Source organism: Rhinatrema bivittatum, chromosome 8 (genome assembly GCF_901001135.1).
Source record: "Rhinatrema bivittatum chromosome 8, aRhiBiv1.1, whole genome shotgun sequence".
Classification (NCBI taxonomy): domain Eukaryota; kingdom Metazoa; phylum Chordata; class Amphibia; order Gymnophiona; family Rhinatrematidae; genus Rhinatrema; species Rhinatrema bivittatum.
The window spans coordinates 151678126-151696251 of record NC_042622.1 but is presented as its reverse complement, the minus strand read 5'-3'; the positions used below and the strand labels follow the sequence as shown (position 1 = coordinate 151696251).

Below are 18126 nucleotides of genomic sequence, written 5' to 3'. Positions count from 1 at the left end.
ACATTTAAGATGTGAGAGCTAAGGGCTTCAGGTTAGGATGGCGCAGCCTGACCTGATCCTGCGTGATCAGGTCTGGAGAAGTCCTCAGGCTGATCGGCGCTTGGAAGAAAAGATCCTGCAGAAGGGGGAACAAGATCTGCCGCGGCCAACAGGGCGCGATTAGGATCATGGATCCACGATTCTGTTGGAGCTTCAGGAGAGTCTTCGACACTAGTGGAAGTGGTGGGTACACATACAGGAGGCTGGTGCCCCAATGGTGGGCGAAGGCATCCGATGCTAGTCCAGCGTCCCTCCTGACTAAGGAGCAAAACTGATCCACCTTTGTGTTGCAAGAGGTAGCAAAGAGATCGATATCTGGGGTCCCCCAGAGGTGGAAGATACGATCCGCAACTCCTGCTTGAGGTACCATTCATGGGGGCGAAACAAGCGACTCAGAACGTCTGCCATCATATTCTCTGCTCCCGGCAAGTACAATTATGCCCTGGGACAGCGCCTAAGACCAGATCTGGACTGCTTCCTGACAGAGGAGGAACGACCCCTTGCCTCCCTGCTTGTTCAGGTACCACACCACCATCTGATTTGCCAGTCTGAACCAAAACTACCTTGTTGGTTAGGTGATCCCAGAAGGCCTACAGAGTGTATCGGATCGCACGGCGCTCCAGGAAGTTTATCTGACATCGCCCTTCCTGTGCAGACCACTGACCCAGGGTGCAGAGATCTGCCACATGAGCTCCCCAATTCAGGTGGGAGGCATCGGTAGTGAGGGGATGGGACCTGAAAAGGTATCCCCACCTCTAATTGGATTGGGCCTCCCACCACGATAAGGACTCCCGAAGTGGCGGTGTGATGCTGATGCATACCCGAAGGTCTTATTTATTTATTTTTTTATTTATTTAAGGTTTTTTATATACCAACATTCAAGACAGAAGTCCCATCATGCTGGTTCACAAAGAACAGGGGTGTAAATATAATAAACATTACAATTTGAACTGTAGTGTAGAGAAGCAGTTACATATAACAGGGAAACAATAACTTGGATTAAGAAGGAAAAAGAAGATCAGATAATTATATATGTAAATAATAACATTGTACGAGGTGGCTGTTAATGCTATAGCTAGAGAAGCATGGTAGTTGAAGGGAGTTAAGTGATATTGGAGTTAGGAAAGGCCTGTGTGAACAGCCACGTCTTGGGTGACCTGATTCCACTGGAACCGTAAGGTTCACTGCACCATGCACAAGTGCAACCGAGCAAAGCGTGTAACATGGACTGTCACCATGTGGCTCAGCAAGCACAGTATCTTGTGCACAGAAGCCTGGCGACTCCAAGAGATTGCCTCAGTCATGGACACCAGGGTTAGCGCCTGGTCCTGGGACAAAAATGCCCTGGCTCGGCACCATTGAAGTCCAGCTGTAAGGATGGAACCAGGTGGGACTTTGGGTAGTTGATTAGAAACCCCATGGTAGCCAAAGTCTGGATGGAGGATTGGAAAGACTGCAAGACCCTGAGCCTGGTGGTGCTCTTGATGAGCCAGTTGTCCAGGTAGGGTAAGACCTGTACCAGCTGCTTTCTGAGATAAGCACTCAACTCTGCTAGGCACTTTGAGAAAACGTGGGGTGTGGACTCTAGGTCAAAGGGCAGAGTGGGAGACTAACACTTCCAATACTGGAAGTGTTAGTCTCCCACCAAGAATCAGAAGTACTGCCAATGGCTGGGAGAGATGGCAATGTGAGAGTAGGCATCTTTAAAGATGAGGGAGCAAAGCTAGTCCCCCTTCCATAGGAGAGGGATCAGGGCCTCCAGCGAAACTCTTGTGAGGAACCTGCTCAAAGCCCTCAGGTCCAGGATAGGACAGAGGCCTCCTGTTTTCTTGGGAATTGGAAAATACCTGGAGTAGAATCCGGTGCCTCGCTGACTTAGCGGCACTGGTTCCAGAGCTCGAGCTATAAGGGCAGACAGCTCTACATGAAGTATTTGCTGGTTCACCAAAAACCCCCATGAGGGGCACAGAGGGGATTTTGGGGGAATCTGTGGAAGTTCAGTCTGTACCCCCAATGAACGTTGGATACGACTTACTGGTCCAAAGTGACTGTCCGCCAACGATCTGAAAAGAACTGCAGGCAGCCTCCAATAGGAGGGTCTTCGTCGTGGGATAAGGCCGCTGGCCTAAACTCCCCCCCAACCAGTCAAAGACCTGTGGCAGGGCTCTGCTGTGGGGCTGGCTGTGGCCGAGGGATGCACGGCTGCCACATGCGTGTCCTAGGCGTAACATGCTGCGAATTCGCTTTACCCACTGGAGGATAATATTTTCTCGGGCAATAAAAGGGACGTCTCAAACGTTGCCTTAATGGCTTCTTGCCAAGAGGACTGAGGGTCAGAGGTGTTGTGAGACAGAAGCTGGAGGGTTTCATGATAATCCTTCAGCTATACAACTGCTTCCTTGACTTTACCTCTAAAGAGATTTTCACCAGTATAAGGGAGGTCCGCAATACACTCCTGCACTTCTGTCCGGAGGTCTGAGGCTCAAAGCCAGGCCATGCAGCGAGCACCTTTGCCTGCAGCAGTCACCCTCGCTGCCATTTTGAAAAGATAAGCAAACTGGATCTCATGCTTGTCACACTCCAATCCCTGCTGAATCACCTTCAGGAAGTCTTCCTGAAGCTATTGCGGGAGGCGTTCCACCAGATCTTGAACCTGTTTTTAGAAGTTCCTGGAGTACTGGCCTACCAGCATGGACCTCTGGAAGACTTTCCATCCTAGAGCATACAGAGACCTGTGATCACGACCTGCAGAAGCCAAAGCATGTGTCTGTGTCCTCTTAGCTATCTTCAGAACGGATTCCACCACCTCAGACTGATATAGACTATGGCAGCGTTCAAAGCCTGTAGTAGGTTGCGCCAAGTAAACTGCATCGGCTTTTCGGTTCACTGGAGGAAACAAAATGGGGTGCTCACACTACCGGATGAACAGATCCTTGAAAATGTGCACCGGTACTACGACCATCTCTTTAGGGGCATCAACAAATTGGAGGATCTCCAGTATTTTGTGCTGGGAGTCCTCTTCAGTCAAAAGTTGGAAGGGCACCAATTCCAACATAGCCCTCACAAAACCAGCAAATGTCAGGTTTTTCGGTAGAGACTTACAACTTTCCTCTGGAGAAAGGGCTCAGAGGGAAGGTCCTCGGAGTCTTCTGAAGAGGACGGGGATGCCTCCCCCTCCCTGGGGTCATAGGGGTTGACCTCCTCACTCAAAGCACCTGGGGACACCGGAGGTGGAGCCCTCATGCTGGCCCTAGGCCTAGACCCAAAGGCACCAGGAGCCCAAAAGGTATGGGTGCTAGCATTGGTGGCACTGCAGGCACCGGAAGCACAGAGAGAATCAGGGGGCCCACTAGCACCGAACCAAACAGTCCTTCGTCAATGGAGGAATCAGCCACTGGAATAGCCTCCAGTAGAGGCTACTTTGGTGCCCCGTGTGGCATCAAGGTGGGCCAGGGGCACCAGGATGGGCTGCGTCAGCAAGGCACTGAGCAGTAAATCCAGTCGTTCTAGCAACGGTGCGAGCATTGATGGAGTCGGCTCTGGCAGTGGCACTGAAAGAACCAACGGCTCGATGCTTTGTAGGGCTCGGCTGACTGCCAACCGTACACGGCACTCCAACTCCTCCTCAAATGCTGACAACGAGAGGACATCTTGAAGAGGAGGAGGTAGAACCGAATCCCCATCGGAGCCCTGAGGGGGATCGGTGACCATCATCAAAATCGGTGGAGATTGCCTTGAGCCTTCAGTCTCGATGGAGGGTGGAACCTCCTCGGACCATGGCTGCTTTGGGGGCAACTCTGTCGGCCTTCCAGAGTTTGGAGCCATGAGAAGATAGCAATGCTTTCTTGATTTCTCCTTCCCCAGAGCTGAGGGCGATGACAAAGATCCAGACCTGTAACAAGAAGAAACAGAAAGCGGATGATCCCCCGCACCCAGTTCCACCTGAGAACTTGGCGGTGGAGAAGACAATTCACGTCCCCAGGGCATCAATGCCCCCCGATGCTGAAGTCGAAGGCTGACTTTTTGGTGCCGAAAATTGTATCCATTTTGTCAAGATGCCTGCAATGGCCCTTAGGAGTCATTTGGGCACAGAAGGTGCAACCCCGACATCGTGCGATGCCCCCACACACAAAATACAGACCTCGTGGGGGTCTGTGATGGATATGGTCCAGGAGCATTGGCGCATGGTCTGGACATGGTCCGGGGGCACTGGGAAAAAGAACCTGGCGCGTGGTTGATGGCCAGCAGTTACCAGGAAACGGCACCATTGATAATAGACTGCAAATTTTAAAATTTACCAAGATGCCTAGTCACTAACCCATAAGACAGAAGGATCCAGCACAACTAGGAAAAAATGGAAAGCGATAGGTTTCCACAAAATTAGCCATGAGCTCAACAGCAGCGATGCAAAAGTTTCATGGTAAAAGAGAGACTGAAGAGGGACCCTGCATAGACAATGGCATGTTTTGGTATGCTCAGTTTTCTGTGCTGAGCTCCATCTAATGATGTCACCCATGTGTGAGGACTACCATCCTGCTTGTCCTAGGAGAAACGCTTTTCTTGTTCAGTATCAGGCCGATAGAGAAAAACCCGTGGGAGAGCCGGCGAGTGCCCGCTCTCCTGGGCACGCAATTCAGAAAGAAAAAATATGCAAATGAGGGCCCACGGTAAAAGGAGGCGCTAGGGACACTAGTGCGTCCCTAGCGCCTCCTTTTTGTCAGAAGCGGCGGCTGTCAGCGGGTTTGACAGCAGACGCTCAATTTTACCGGCGTCTTGTTCTCGAACCCGCTGACAGCCACGGATTCGGAAAACGGACGCCGGCAAAATTGAGCAGCCATCTTCCAACCCGCGGGCCTCCGACTTAATATCGCTTTGATATTAAGTCGGAGGGTGTACAGAACAGCACTATTACCCCTTACTGTATAAGGGGTAACAATAGCGCATCAAAAACACGCGTCCAACTGGGGGCTAACAGTGCACTCGGCCTGAGCGCACTTTACTGCATCGGCCCGTATGCTAGGCATGTTTCCCTACAAGGCTATAATCCGGAAATGGTAGTGGCCATTGGAGATCACCAATATTGCCGGGGTTAAATCAGGAATGGGCTGTCCTGAAATGGGAGAGAGAATTTTATACAGCCATAAATGAAAACTGGAGCAGAACAGACCAGATAGTCGCCACTAAGAGGCTCCATTTTTTGGCAGGACAGATTGATCTGGTCCTACGTTCATCCATTTGAATGTATGAACTTGTAGTTCCTGATGTTTTTAGGAGGAAAATCAAAACTAGTCCATCCATAAAATATGGGGTCAGAAAGAAAATGCAGGACTGAATCAGCTTATCCTACAAACTTGGAAGCAGCTGTAAGGATGTACTGTGACATCAACCAAGCTGAACTTTAAACCAAAATAAAAGGCAAGCTGGGGTTAAGACTTATCTCTAATCATAGTCAGCACCTACAGTCCAAAAAAGTAAACAAATTAACCACAAGTGTCTACGGAAATAGGGCAGTTCTAACTAGGTCTGGTTTTGTTTTTGGAGCACCCAGCACCAATGTATTCTGATACTTGTAATCTTTCTGTCTTCAAAATATGGCAGTTTTAAAAGCAAAGGAAATTTAATGGTGGCAGAGATGAAGAGCTCTATCCCTAAAACAAACCATTGCACGTGAGTTCACCTGGCCATCTTACTGGCAACCTCAGGTCATTCTCTTTCAGGCCCTCATATATGAGCAGCTGGAGGAAATCTGCTATTATTCAACCACATGGAATTCAGTATCAACCTGTCAGAATCATTATTCCATCTAAAGCCTTTGGAAAATCAAGCTTTAATTCTCCCTCCAGTGGTGTGCTGGCCACATCTAATCGACTGCAGTTTATACAGAAGAACAGTAAATTCTCGGGGGGGGGGGGGGGGGGGGGAGGGGAAGAGATATAGGATGTGTATCTCCAGGTGGTGAATAACATCCTTTAAACCTAAGAATAACCAAGATAAAGCAAAGCCTTACAGTTTGATAGATATAAGTCCATGCATCAAAATCCTTTACCATATGGTTATGATTGTTACCAGAATACAAAATAATATAAATAAATTAAATATTAGGTACCAGCTAGTGGCAAGGCAGCTTTCACACTGCTCAGTAACATAAGAATATGTTTACTCTGTCCAGTGAATTTTCAACCAAGTTAGCTGAACAGATAATTACTTATTACCGGCATTAGTAGCATGAGATTTATTTACTATTTGGGTATTTTATTTATTTATTGATTTTTATATACCGTCGTTCGGCTTAGCCATCACAACGGTTAACAAAGCAACACATAGACCAATATTCATGCATATAAATTAAGTAATTGGTAAAAAAAAAATAGTAAAATAACAATATTGCTCATTAAAAAGGAAAGTACACTACAATCAACATAAAAGCCACAATTGTTATTCATAAGAGCAGATTAAAATTAAATATTAAAAGAGCATAAATATAAATTAAAAGGCAAGACTAAAAAGGTTTAAAATTGCAGAAACATCTAGAGAGTATGTAGAGGAGGGTAAGTGGTATGTTAGGCATCTTGATATGCTATTGAGAAGAGCCAGGTCTTTAGGTCCTTTTTGAAAGTTTTGAGATTTGTTAGTAGTCTTAGTTTAGAGGGGAGTGTGTTCCATAGTTTAGGGCTTGTGAGTGATATTGCGTGTTCACGCACTTGTGAAAGTTGTGCTGATTGAACTGAGGGGATTGTTAGTAGACCTTTGTTAGCTGAACGGAGATTTTGTTGTGGAATGTGAAGCTTAATTGCCGCGTTCAAGCAGTCTGTCTGTTCTTCATATATGATTTTATGTACTATGGTAAGTATCTTATATTCTATTCGGGATTTTATTGGTAGCCAATGTAGTGATATCAGAATTGGTGTGATGTGTTCGTATTATTTGGTGCCAGTTAGAATCCTTGCTGCCAAGCTTTGGAGGATTTGCAGTGGACGGATGGTAGAAAGAGGTAGGCAGAGTAGGAGAGAGTTACAATATTCAATTTGGCGAATATGAGCAATTGTAGTACGGTCCTGAAATCAGCTGAGTTTAAGAAGGGCTTAAGTTGTCGAAGTATTAACAGTTTGTGAAATCCATCTTCTATTTTTGCTGTGATGTATGTTTTGAAGTTTAATTCACTGTCAGTGATGATGCTAAGGTCACGTGCATGTGTCAGAGGGAAAATTTCAGATATTTGGTCTTCAAGTTTTCAAGGTGCGGTCTCACCATGGAGCGATACAGAGGCATTATGACATTTTCTGTTTTATTCACCATTCCCTTTCTAATAATTCCCAACATTCTGTTTGCTTTTTTGACTGCCGCAGCTCACTGATCCGATGATTTCAATGTGTTATCCACTATGATGCCTAGATCTCTTTCTTGGGTGGTAGCTCCTAATATGGAACCTAACATTATGTAACTATAGCATGGGTTATTTTTCCTTACATGCATTACCTTGCACTTGTCCACATTAAATTTCATCTGCCATTTGGATGCCCAATCTTCCAGTCCTGCAAGGTCCTCCTGTAATGTTTCACAATCTGCTTGCGATTTAACTTCTCTGAATAATTTTGTATCATCCGCAAATTTGATAACCTCACTCTTTGTATTCCTTTCCAGATCATATATATATATTGAAAAGCACCGGTCCAAGTACATATCCCTGAGGCACTCCACTGTTTACCCTTTTCCACTTTCCTTTTCCTGTCTTTTAACCAGTTTGTAATCCACGAAAGGACATTGCCTCCTATCCCATGACTTTGTAGTTTTCTTAGAAGCCTCTCATGAGGGACTTTATCAAACGCCTTCTGAAAATCCAAATACACTACTTCTACCAGTTCACCTTTATCCACATGTTTATTAACCCCTTCAAAAAAATGAAGATTTTTTAGGCAAGACTTCCCCTGGGTAAATCCATGTTGACTGTATTCCATTAAACAATGTCTTTCTATATGCTCTACGATTTTGATCTTGAGAATAGTTTCCACTATTTTTCCCGGCACTGAAGTCAGGCTCACTGGTCTATAGTTACTTGGATCGCCCCTGGAGCCTTTTTTAAATATTGGGGTTACATTGGCCACCCTCCAGTCTTCAGGTACAATGGATGATTTTAATGATAGGTTACAAATTTTAACTAACAGTTCAGAAATTTCATTTTTTAGTTCTTTCAAAACCCTAGGATACATACCATCTGGTCCAGGTGATTTGTTACTCTTTAGTTTGTCAATCTGGCCTACTACATCTTCCAGGATCACAGTGATTTCATTCAGTTCATCTGACTCATCACCCCTGAAAACCATCTCCGGAACTGATATCTCCCCAATATCCTCATTCGTAAACACGGAAGCAAAGAATTCATTTAGTCTTTCGGCCATGGCCTTACCTTCCCTAAGAGCCCCTTTAATCTCTCGGTCATCTAATGGTCCAACCGACTCCCTCACAGGTTTCTTGCTTCGGATATATTTAAAAAAGTTTTTATTTTGAGTTTTTGCCTCTATGGCCAACTTCATTTCAAATTCTCTCTTCGCCTTGGACAGATTCTTTTCAACATGTTTGCAAGTGATATTGTGGAAGAATTATCAGGAGTGGTTTGTCATTTTGTAGACTATTCCAAAATCTGAAACAGAATAGACAGCCAGGAAAGTGTGGAAAACATGAGGAGGAATGGTTTAGAATCTGGCAGCTAAGATTTAATGCTAAAAAAAGATGCAAGATCATATATTTGGCCTGCAAAAACTCAAGGAAGAGATACAATATAGGGGTGAAGTTCTTCTATGCATAAATTAAGAGTGGGATCTGGGGGTGATCATATCAGATTATCTCAAGGTGGCCAATCAGGTGGAGAAGGTGATGGCAAAAGCCAGAAAGATGCTTGGGTGAATAGGGAGAAGAATGGTTAGCAGAAAAATGGAGGTGAAATTGTCTCTATATAATCTCTGATAAGATCCAATTTTGAATAATGTGTACATTTCTGGAGACCATTCCTTCAAAAGAATATAAACTAAATGGATTTGGTCCAAAGGTTGGCTGCTAAAATGTTTTTGTTGTAAAGCCTATGGAAACAGAATTCAAGACTCAAACATGCATATCCTAGAGAATAAATGTGCTAGTGGGTGATATGAGAGAGACATGTATATACCTCCAAGACATCAATGGACAGGAGAAGGGCCTCTTTCAATAGAAAGGAAGCTTTGGAACAAGGGATCATGGGGCAAGAGTGAAAAGGGGTAGACTCAAGAGTAATCTAAGGAAATGTTTCTTGTTGTGAGCGGCCTCCCAGTAGAGATGGTGGAGGCAACATAGCATCTAAATTCAAGAAAGCATGGGACAAGCACAGTGGATCTCTGAAGGAGTGGTAGACATTATACAGATGAGCATATTAGACAGGCTGTATGGTTCTTTTCTGCCATCATAGGGTCCATTTTCGGCTGCTGTATGACTTGGCTAGTTAGCCAGATAAAGATATCTGGCTAACTGGCAGGTTATATTCAGTGGTGCAGCCACACCACTGAATATATCAGACTACCTTAAAGTTAGCCAGTTATATGGCTAACTTTAGGACAGCTATACGGTCAGACCAGAGTTAGCTGCTTAAGTTATGTGGCTAACTCTGAATTGATAGATAAGCTGAGTACATTTTACTATATAAAAAAATTACAACTTACACTCAGTTTTGCACAATGAAAGGTGAGTGACTGTTTTAGCTCAACAAAAATTACATTTGGAACAAGATGTTCCAAACAGCTGGATGGGGTCCACACCTTTACAAGGCTAAGAAAAGTTTTCAGTTGGAAACATTTGTTGCTCAGACAATGGCTTTGAAAACCAAAGTCAATTAAAGTGACTGAGGAAGCAGGGTCAGCCGACAGCTGCAGGCCATCAAGGAAAGGCCAGGCTATTTCTGGTTTTACCCCCATTGCATTCACGGACTAGTATTTCCCACTTATCTCAGGAATTACAAGTCCATGGTTACAATGGTGGTGAGGGAGGGAAAAAGGGACAGAGCACAAAACCAGAGCTAGCTCAGCCTGTCCCTCTATAATCTATGATTAGCTGGCAACCTTATACAGAGACCCATGTAGTCCCACACTGAAAAGTCTTTTAGCCCACTTGCTATTTTTAACATTTCAAATCTTGCATAGGGTACAAAATGAACTACAATTTGCTTTTTCTATAAATAGCCAGTGATAGTCACAAAATAGAATTGAAGATTATGCAAAAAGAAAGGAAGGCTCATGGGAAGGGCAATAATAATGCTGCCCGCAGGACTGCAAGCTCATTTTCAAAGGGAAATTCCTAATGAGGGCTGATGCACAGAATACAGGTGTAACTTCTGCACTGTAAAGAACATGTGAGATTAGCAAATACAATCTCCATGCGTACTTTGAATCCCCCTGACCCTATACTCTTTTTTTTTTTTTTTTTATAATGCAGGTAAAAGTATGCAGGCTGTTGGAAGTGCTGACTGCAGAACCTTCATCTGCTGGTAAGCTGAACTTGTTGGGAAGGAATGCTTAAAATCTTTAAAAAAAAAAAAAAAAGAATATATATATATTTATTTATTTTTTTATTTATTTTTTTAAGGGTTAAACCATTACTGGCTGTAATTATTGTGTTAGTTTTTATGGCTAGTATTTGCAAATGTTAAGAACTGTGTGTTTTTAGAAATAGGACTTTGGACTAATTTTGTGAGCTTGTATAAGATAATATTGTTTGCCGCTGTTAAGAATTGTGAGAGAACATAACATACTAACATAAGATTTGCCATATTGGGTCAGACCAAGGGTCCATCAAACACAGTATCCTGTTTCTAACAGTGGTCATTCCAGGTCACAAGTACTTGGCAAGATCCCAAACAGTAAATAGATCCCGTGCAACTATCACGCAGTGATAAATAGTGGCTATTCCTTAAAAGGTGAATTTTAAGAGATGTGCACGCACAAAATAGCAGATGCAAATTAAGTAGCGTTAATTCACGTTAAAGCTATTTTATAACATTGTAGTACTGATGTGTGAATAAATTTGTGTGTGTTAAAAAAGGGGCGGAATTGTGGTGGGTCAGGGGCGTTCTGAGGCGGGACCAATATTTATGCACATAAATTAAGATTTTATAATCTGCGAATGCAGCAAGTGTACGGCTGTTATCTGCACATATTTACTTCTGCTATTTATCAGGTGTAAAGCAGAATAAAACTCTTTACAGCCAAAATCTGACTGGGTGAGGGGTCAGGATAAACTGAAGTGAAGGCTGACTAAGCAGAGGGGTCTTGATGACCTAGAGATAGACTGGTGGACTAATTGGTAAAACTGGTCATTTCCTTCATGTGCACATATTATAAATGTGCTGACTTGCGCAAGAAAAAGCCAACAAGTCCTAAGGAAAATACGTGAATGTATCCTCATGTAACTGCTTAAAATTAGGAGTACACCTATCCCCGCTAGCATATTTTATATAATGCAGAGGACATAAAATTCACCTGCATGTATGTTTGTGTCCACAAACTCATGATAAGTAGCCTAGAGGTGAACCTTCTTTACAGATGGGAAACCCAGAAGGAACCTATCAGCAGAGCATAATGGCCAAGAGTTTGATTCAAGGTCACCAAGATATGTGGGATATCGCCCATTAAGAGACCTAAAACTAAAAGAATCCGCTTGAACTTAACCCTCTGGCCTATAGGCAGCCAGTGAAGTTGCTTCAAAACAGACACCATGTATATGGTTGCGTGCACGCTCGTTTTAAAGTTACAGTCCCTATCTACTTGGTTAATAACAGTTTATGGACTTCTCCAGGAACGTGTCCAAAATTTTTTTAAACCCAGCAATGCTAGCTGCCTTAACCACATCCTCTGGCAATAAATTATAGAGCTTAACTGTGCACTTAGTGAAAAAGCATTTTCTCCGATTTGTTCTGAATGCTCTACTTACTAATTTCATGGAAAATTTAGAGATAATTTTCTGAGCTTATATAAATTAGTATTTGTTTGTAAGTATTAGAATTGTGAGTTTGCAAAGGTCATTTACTTGATCTGAAAAGCTGAGAGTAGATATTCCTGGGCAATTAGTCTCTAGTTTGCCTGCTTGGTACGAAGGTAGCGGACCTCATTTCGCCACCTAGATAAGATTTTAGAGAATGCTGAGGAGGAGCTGACCATTGTGGTCCTATGAGTACCAATGCTATGGGAAAGTGCAGGAGGGAGGTGGAGGCAGCTAAATTTAGCCTCTTAGATAGGAAATTGATATCCAGAACCTCCAGGGTTGCATTCTCAGAAATGCGCCCCATTCCATGTGCAGGAGCCCAGAGGCAGGCAGAGCTCCAATGCATCAGTCTCAATGCATGGATGAGACACTGGTGTAGGGAAGAGGGTTTTAGATTTCTTAGGCACTGGGAAACATTCTGGGGAAGGGGGAGTCTATTCTGTTGGGCTCCACCTTAACCGGAGTGGAACCAGGCTGCTGGCATTAACATTTAAAGAGGAGATAAATCAGCTTTTAATCTAGATGGGAGAAAGCCAATAGTCGCTCAGCATTGCATGGTTTGGAATGATTATTTGAAGGATACTAACAAAACAGGGAAGTTAGGGCATCACATTAGAGAGGTTGCAATAGATACTAAAGTAGCCCAGGAGCCTTTAAGAAAAAAGCAGACAGATTCCAAATTACCACTGTAAACCTCTTCCCAGAAAACCTCGGCATATGTATAAGTCCACAACAGAGTGTGGAACGAGGAGCAAACACTAAAAACTAATCAGTCCAGCAGGTGTGTTGTGACCATAGGTAGAAATGGTCCAGGAATAAATTAAAGGCAAGCAATTAAACAAAGAGTCTGTAATTTCAGGTTGCCAAATATTTATTGAAACATCAGTCCCCAATACGGAACCGTGTTTTGCTAGGGCTGCATTGGGAGGGACGAGTGACATACATAATAAAACATCATTGGCAATACACCATTAAAAAGAATCTCCCATTCAATCATATAAACATCAAAATGGCAAATGACATCAAATGGCACATTAAGCAATTTGCACAAGAAGGGTGAAACTCAATTATGCACGGAAGAGAAAAAGGTTTTAAGAGCCACATAGGGTGGCAGTAACAATCTGCCTAGAATAATATTGCTCAGAGTATCAATGTCATCCAAAACCAGGTAATTGTGTAAAGGAAACTTGGAAGTATGAAAGAAGGATCTCAGCAATTTTAAGTGCAGACAATGCTGGTACAACTTGAAACCGGAGCTGCCACGTGCATAATTGAGAGTTTCACCCTTCTTATGCAAATTGCTTAATGTGGACCCAAAAAACAAATCGGTAACCGATCCAGTGAGCTGTGTAGCAGTGACGACAATGAGAATCGGATAAAAGAAAGCCCTTTATTAAAACGCCCGACTCTGGCCGAGTTTCGCTCTTTTTGCACAGAGCTGCCTCAGGGGCAATTCATTCAAGCAGGACTTGGAAAAGTCAATATCGTATTAATTATCCTACAGCGCGGATGATTTCACTCCAAAGCAGTTAGACTTTCATTTGTTCACGTAGCGATGCTGTGTGATGTCAGTAATGAAATTGAATGCATTGAATCCACATAACGAGCAGTCTTACAGCAATCAGCTGTAAGACTGCTCGTTATGTGGATTCAATGCATTCAATTTCATTACTGACATCACACAGCATCGCTACGTGAACAAATGAAAGTCTAACTGCTTTGGAGTGAAATCATCCGCGCTGTAGGATAATTAATACGATATTGACTTTTCCAAGTCCTGCTTGAATGAATTGCCCCTGAGGCAGCTCTGTGCAAAAAGAGCGAAACTCGGCCAGAGTCGGGCGTTTTAATAAAGGGCTTTCTTTTATCCGATTCTAATTGCTTAATGTGGTCACACTATCCAACACTAGTACCACTCTTTATTATTCATATATACATCCTTGCCATTTTGATGTTTATATGATTGAATGGGAGATTCTTTTTAATGGTGTATTGCCAATGACGTTTTATTATATGTCGCTCATCCCTCCCGATGCAGCCCTAGCGAAACACGGTTCCATATCGGGGGACTAATGTTTCAATAAATATTTGGCAACCTAGAATTACAGTCTCTGTTTAATTGCTTATCTTTAATTTATTCCTGGACCATTTCTACCTACTGTCGCAACACACCTGCTGGACTGATATGTACAAGTCCACCAGATATGTTTAAAGGTGCCCACTTGGCCACACCCTTGTCAGCAGAGCCTGGAAGAGGTAGGAGAGCATTTAATATAATATACCTGGTATCTATATGCATGATGAAGACATTTATGAATGTTCAACTCTTCGACTACATATGGAGATTTTTTAAGGACAATTTCCAGATACGTGTCCAAGCTCCCCAGTCTAGCCTCAAGCCTAGTTCACTATTCCACTTATTTTCAAGAGGAAGCAGCAATTCCATTGCGACACGTAAGATCTTGTATAGTACCAATACAATATTCCATGTTAGGCCTTCAGCCATCAGTCCTTTCTCAGAGATTAAGGCAAGCATCTCACCTATCCAAGCCCTTCTAGCTTAATTAACATATTCAATGCATAAAACTCTGGAATTTGTTGCCAGAGGATGTGGTAAAAGCTATTTGTGTAACTGGGTTTAAAAAAGGTTTGGACAAGTTCCTGGAAGAAAAGTCCATAAACCATCATTACCATGGACTTGTGGAATTCCACTCCTTATCCCTGCAATAAGCAGCATGGAATCTATTGACCTTTTCAGATCTTGCCAGGTACTTGTGATCTGGCTTGGCCACTGCTAGAAACAGAATACTGGGCTTGATGGACCTTTGGTCTGACCGATTATGGCAAATCTTAATTAGCACTTGTAGTTTTACCTGTACTGAGCTGGGGAGGGAAGGAAAGGGCAGTAATAAAAATATATTTTCACACAGGTAAACATGCATTCCAGAGAAATTTAAAGACCTGGCTTTTTACCTAGGCTTTTGAAGAATACCTCTGAAGACTGAGTCAGAGGGTGTGGGGAATTACAAAGTGGTATTAAATACTGATTAATATAGGAAATGATAGAATATATTCTGTAGTTGGCAGAGTGATTAAAGTTTGTCTGCTGTAGGGTCATATGGTTATTGTTTATGAGAGGATGATTTTAATTAAAGGTTCTTAATATTGTTAAAGAATTCAGGGATATTTTAATAATTTTATATTATGTTTGTTAGATCTAGCAAATGTCAATTTATGGTCCTGCTAGATTAAATTTAGTTTTAAATTGATTTATTGTATGTTTAACATTGTTAAATTGATGTATTTTCAAATTGTTGTTATATCTCTTGAGCAAGAACAAGAAATAAAATAAATTATTTACCCACATTAAAAATCTTTTATTCCTTCCCATCCCCCAACCTCCCGTGCTTTTCTGAATCCAGAACAGGCCTTGGCACATACCTGGTTCTATTAGTGGTTATCACTGCCACCAAGGCAGAAAAATCTATTTATTGACTCAAATAGTAGAGATTATTTTTTTTTTAAATTCCTTGTATTTTGCTTACTTTGAATAACCATTCTAAGTGGATTCCAACCAAACACATATAAAAATAAATCATAAAAAAAATTAAAGACCATACATTCAGATTGACAAATTACAACGCAATAAATATTACAAACCTAAGACTCAGCCAGATAAAATATAATACAGTGGACCCTTGACTTACGAACTCAATTGGTTCCAGCGGGCTGGTTGTAAGTCAAGACTATTTTTTCCATAGGAAATAATAGAAATACCCATAATGCATTCCAAACCTCCCAAAACTACCCCTTACCTAACCATTTCCATAATAAAAAATAGTTGATATCAGAAATACCAATAATTTCCTAGTGTACTCACCAAAAAGTTATAAAATGTGCCTAGCCTACCAGAAGCAACAAATTCACCTCCTCCACCAGTTCCTTTACAATATCTGCATATGGACTTACTACCTGGGTAACATCAAGCTAGGTTGAGAGAACACTGCACAAATCTCATCTCTGGGTGAGTTTCCTCACAAGAGTACACTGTTTTGTTCATACGTCACACACTGCATGTCAAAGTGGCCCCTAACCCTACACTAATACCTACACACCTCACCTCGAGTAACTAGGCGGGCCTCATATAGGGGTACAAATACCTACCTAGTATGAGGGCATTATGGCTAGTCTCTCTCTCATATATATATGGTTGAAACTTGAAATTTGTTGGTAACCTAAAACCTGAAAAGTTGGTCGTAACCAGAGTTGTTCGTAACTCGAGCCGGTCGTAACTCAAGGGCCCACTGTAAATAGGGGTACAAATACCTACCCTAGTATGAGGGCATGATGGCTAGTCTCTCTCTCATATATGTTTGGTCGTAACTTGAAATCTGTTCGTAACTCAAAACCTGAAAAGTTGGTCATAACCCGAGTTGTTCGTAACTCGAGCCAGTCGTAACTCAAGGGCCCACTGTAAACACTGTGTCCTTAACCATAAGCTTGTAGAAATAGGTATGCCTTCGGTATTTTTCAAAAGGCCTTAAGTTTATTCATCCCATGCAACTCATCAGGCAAATCATTCCATAAGTAAGCCCCACCTCATAAAAGGCATGGGCATGATGATGAGTAGCCTAGGAGGTGAACCTTCTTTACAGATGGGAAACCCAGAAGGAACCTATCAGTAGAGCATAATGGCCAAAAGGGTTTGTGTATCAAGGTCACCAAGATATGTGAGATATTGCCCATTAAGAGACCTAAAAACTAAAAGAATCCACTTGAACTTAACCCTCTAGCCTATAGGCAGCCAATGAAGTTGCTTCAAAACAGACAGAATATGGTGCTTCTATGATAAGCCTTGCTGCAGCATTCTGCAATGATTGTAAAACTTGTAAGATGACACTGAGGAAGCCATATATAAAGGGAATTACAGAAATGACAAAATAAGCATGTACAGAAGTCATCGCATACCAATATATACCTTAAAGGCCTTATCAGTCTAAGGGGCATTTTTTACTAAAGATTTTCTCCCATTTTGTGTCTACGGGAGAAATGCTTAATAAATAGGGCCCTAACAGCTAGTTACTTAGCTGTGATAAAAAAAAATAAATTAAAAGAATATCACACGACATCGTGATCAATGCTCGGGTGGATTAACAAAAGGGTGTAGATAGGCAAATTCAGTGACATTGCATCATACAAACTAACATCGCACCACGTGATGATTAGATTGTGCTGTGGATATTTTCTGTTATGTAAGGCAGCTTGCTGCAGCTTCTCCTTTGAGGGTGTGTCAGAGGCATGCTAGGAGTTTGATGCGCTTTAGGAGAGAGAAGAGTTCTAATCTAATTACCCGAGTGTCCTTGTGTGTGGCTTGTGTCCCAACTGTTTACCTTCCCCTTTATATGCTGTCTTTTCCTGTGTGTATTTGTGTAAGTGAAACAAGTGTGTCAGTTTGTGTTTTGTTTGACCTGTTTGTCTGTCTTTTTTTTGTTGTTTAGAGAGCGCAAGAGAGGAGTGTGTGTGTGTGTGTGCATGAGAGGTGCGAAGATGGAGCATGAGACACTTGTGCGTGAGAGGTGTTGGCATGGGGTGTGTGCTCCTAGGGAGGAGAGTCCAGAGGTGGGTCAGGAGAGGAAGGAGGAGCAGAGCAGGAGTGGCAGAGGGAGGAGGAGGAAGGCAGGAGTGTTAGAGGGGTCGTAGTGAGGTGAGACAGAAAAAGAGATGGGGAGGAAGGGAAGAGAGCCAGGAGAGTTTGGAGGGAGAAGCAAAGGAGGATAGGGCCAGACAGAAAGGCCAGAAGAGGAAGGAGCATAAACAGCAGGAGCAGGTGAATTGGGGGGAGGGGGAGACACAGAAGAAAGGTTGGGAGAGGGAGAGAGAATGAAGAAGGGAGTGATACCACCCTCTGGAATTGGAACACCCACCATCAGGCAAGCCAGGGAGAGGCCAGGCAGCATGTTTCAGTGCACACATTTACCAATGAGGGCAACAAACTCCTGATCCAGGTAGTCCTGGCCAACCACACAATACTGTTTGGGAGCCAGGCATCTAAAACTTCTAAGGCAGTGAAGAGTGTCATCTGGTGGA

At 42.9% G+C, this 18126-nt stretch overlaps 2 protein-coding genes across 6 annotated transcripts in view; one reads left to right on the top strand and one right to left on the bottom strand.

Moving 5' to 3' along the window:
* The window catches only part of PC (pyruvate carboxylase), a 582027-nt gene that overhangs the window by 195518 nt on the left and 368383 nt on the right, over nucleotides 1-18126 (bottom strand). The window lies entirely within an intron of this gene.
* LRFN4 (leucine rich repeat and fibronectin type III domain containing 4) overlaps nucleotides 1-18126 on the top strand; it is a 138565-nt gene that overhangs the window by 41452 nt on the left and 78987 nt on the right. Inside the window, exon 2 of the mRNA XM_029611113.1 lies at nucleotides 10495-10546. The gene's annotated coding sequence lies outside the window, so the exon portion shown is untranslated. The remainder of the gene's footprint in view (nucleotides 1-10494; nucleotides 10547-18126) is intronic.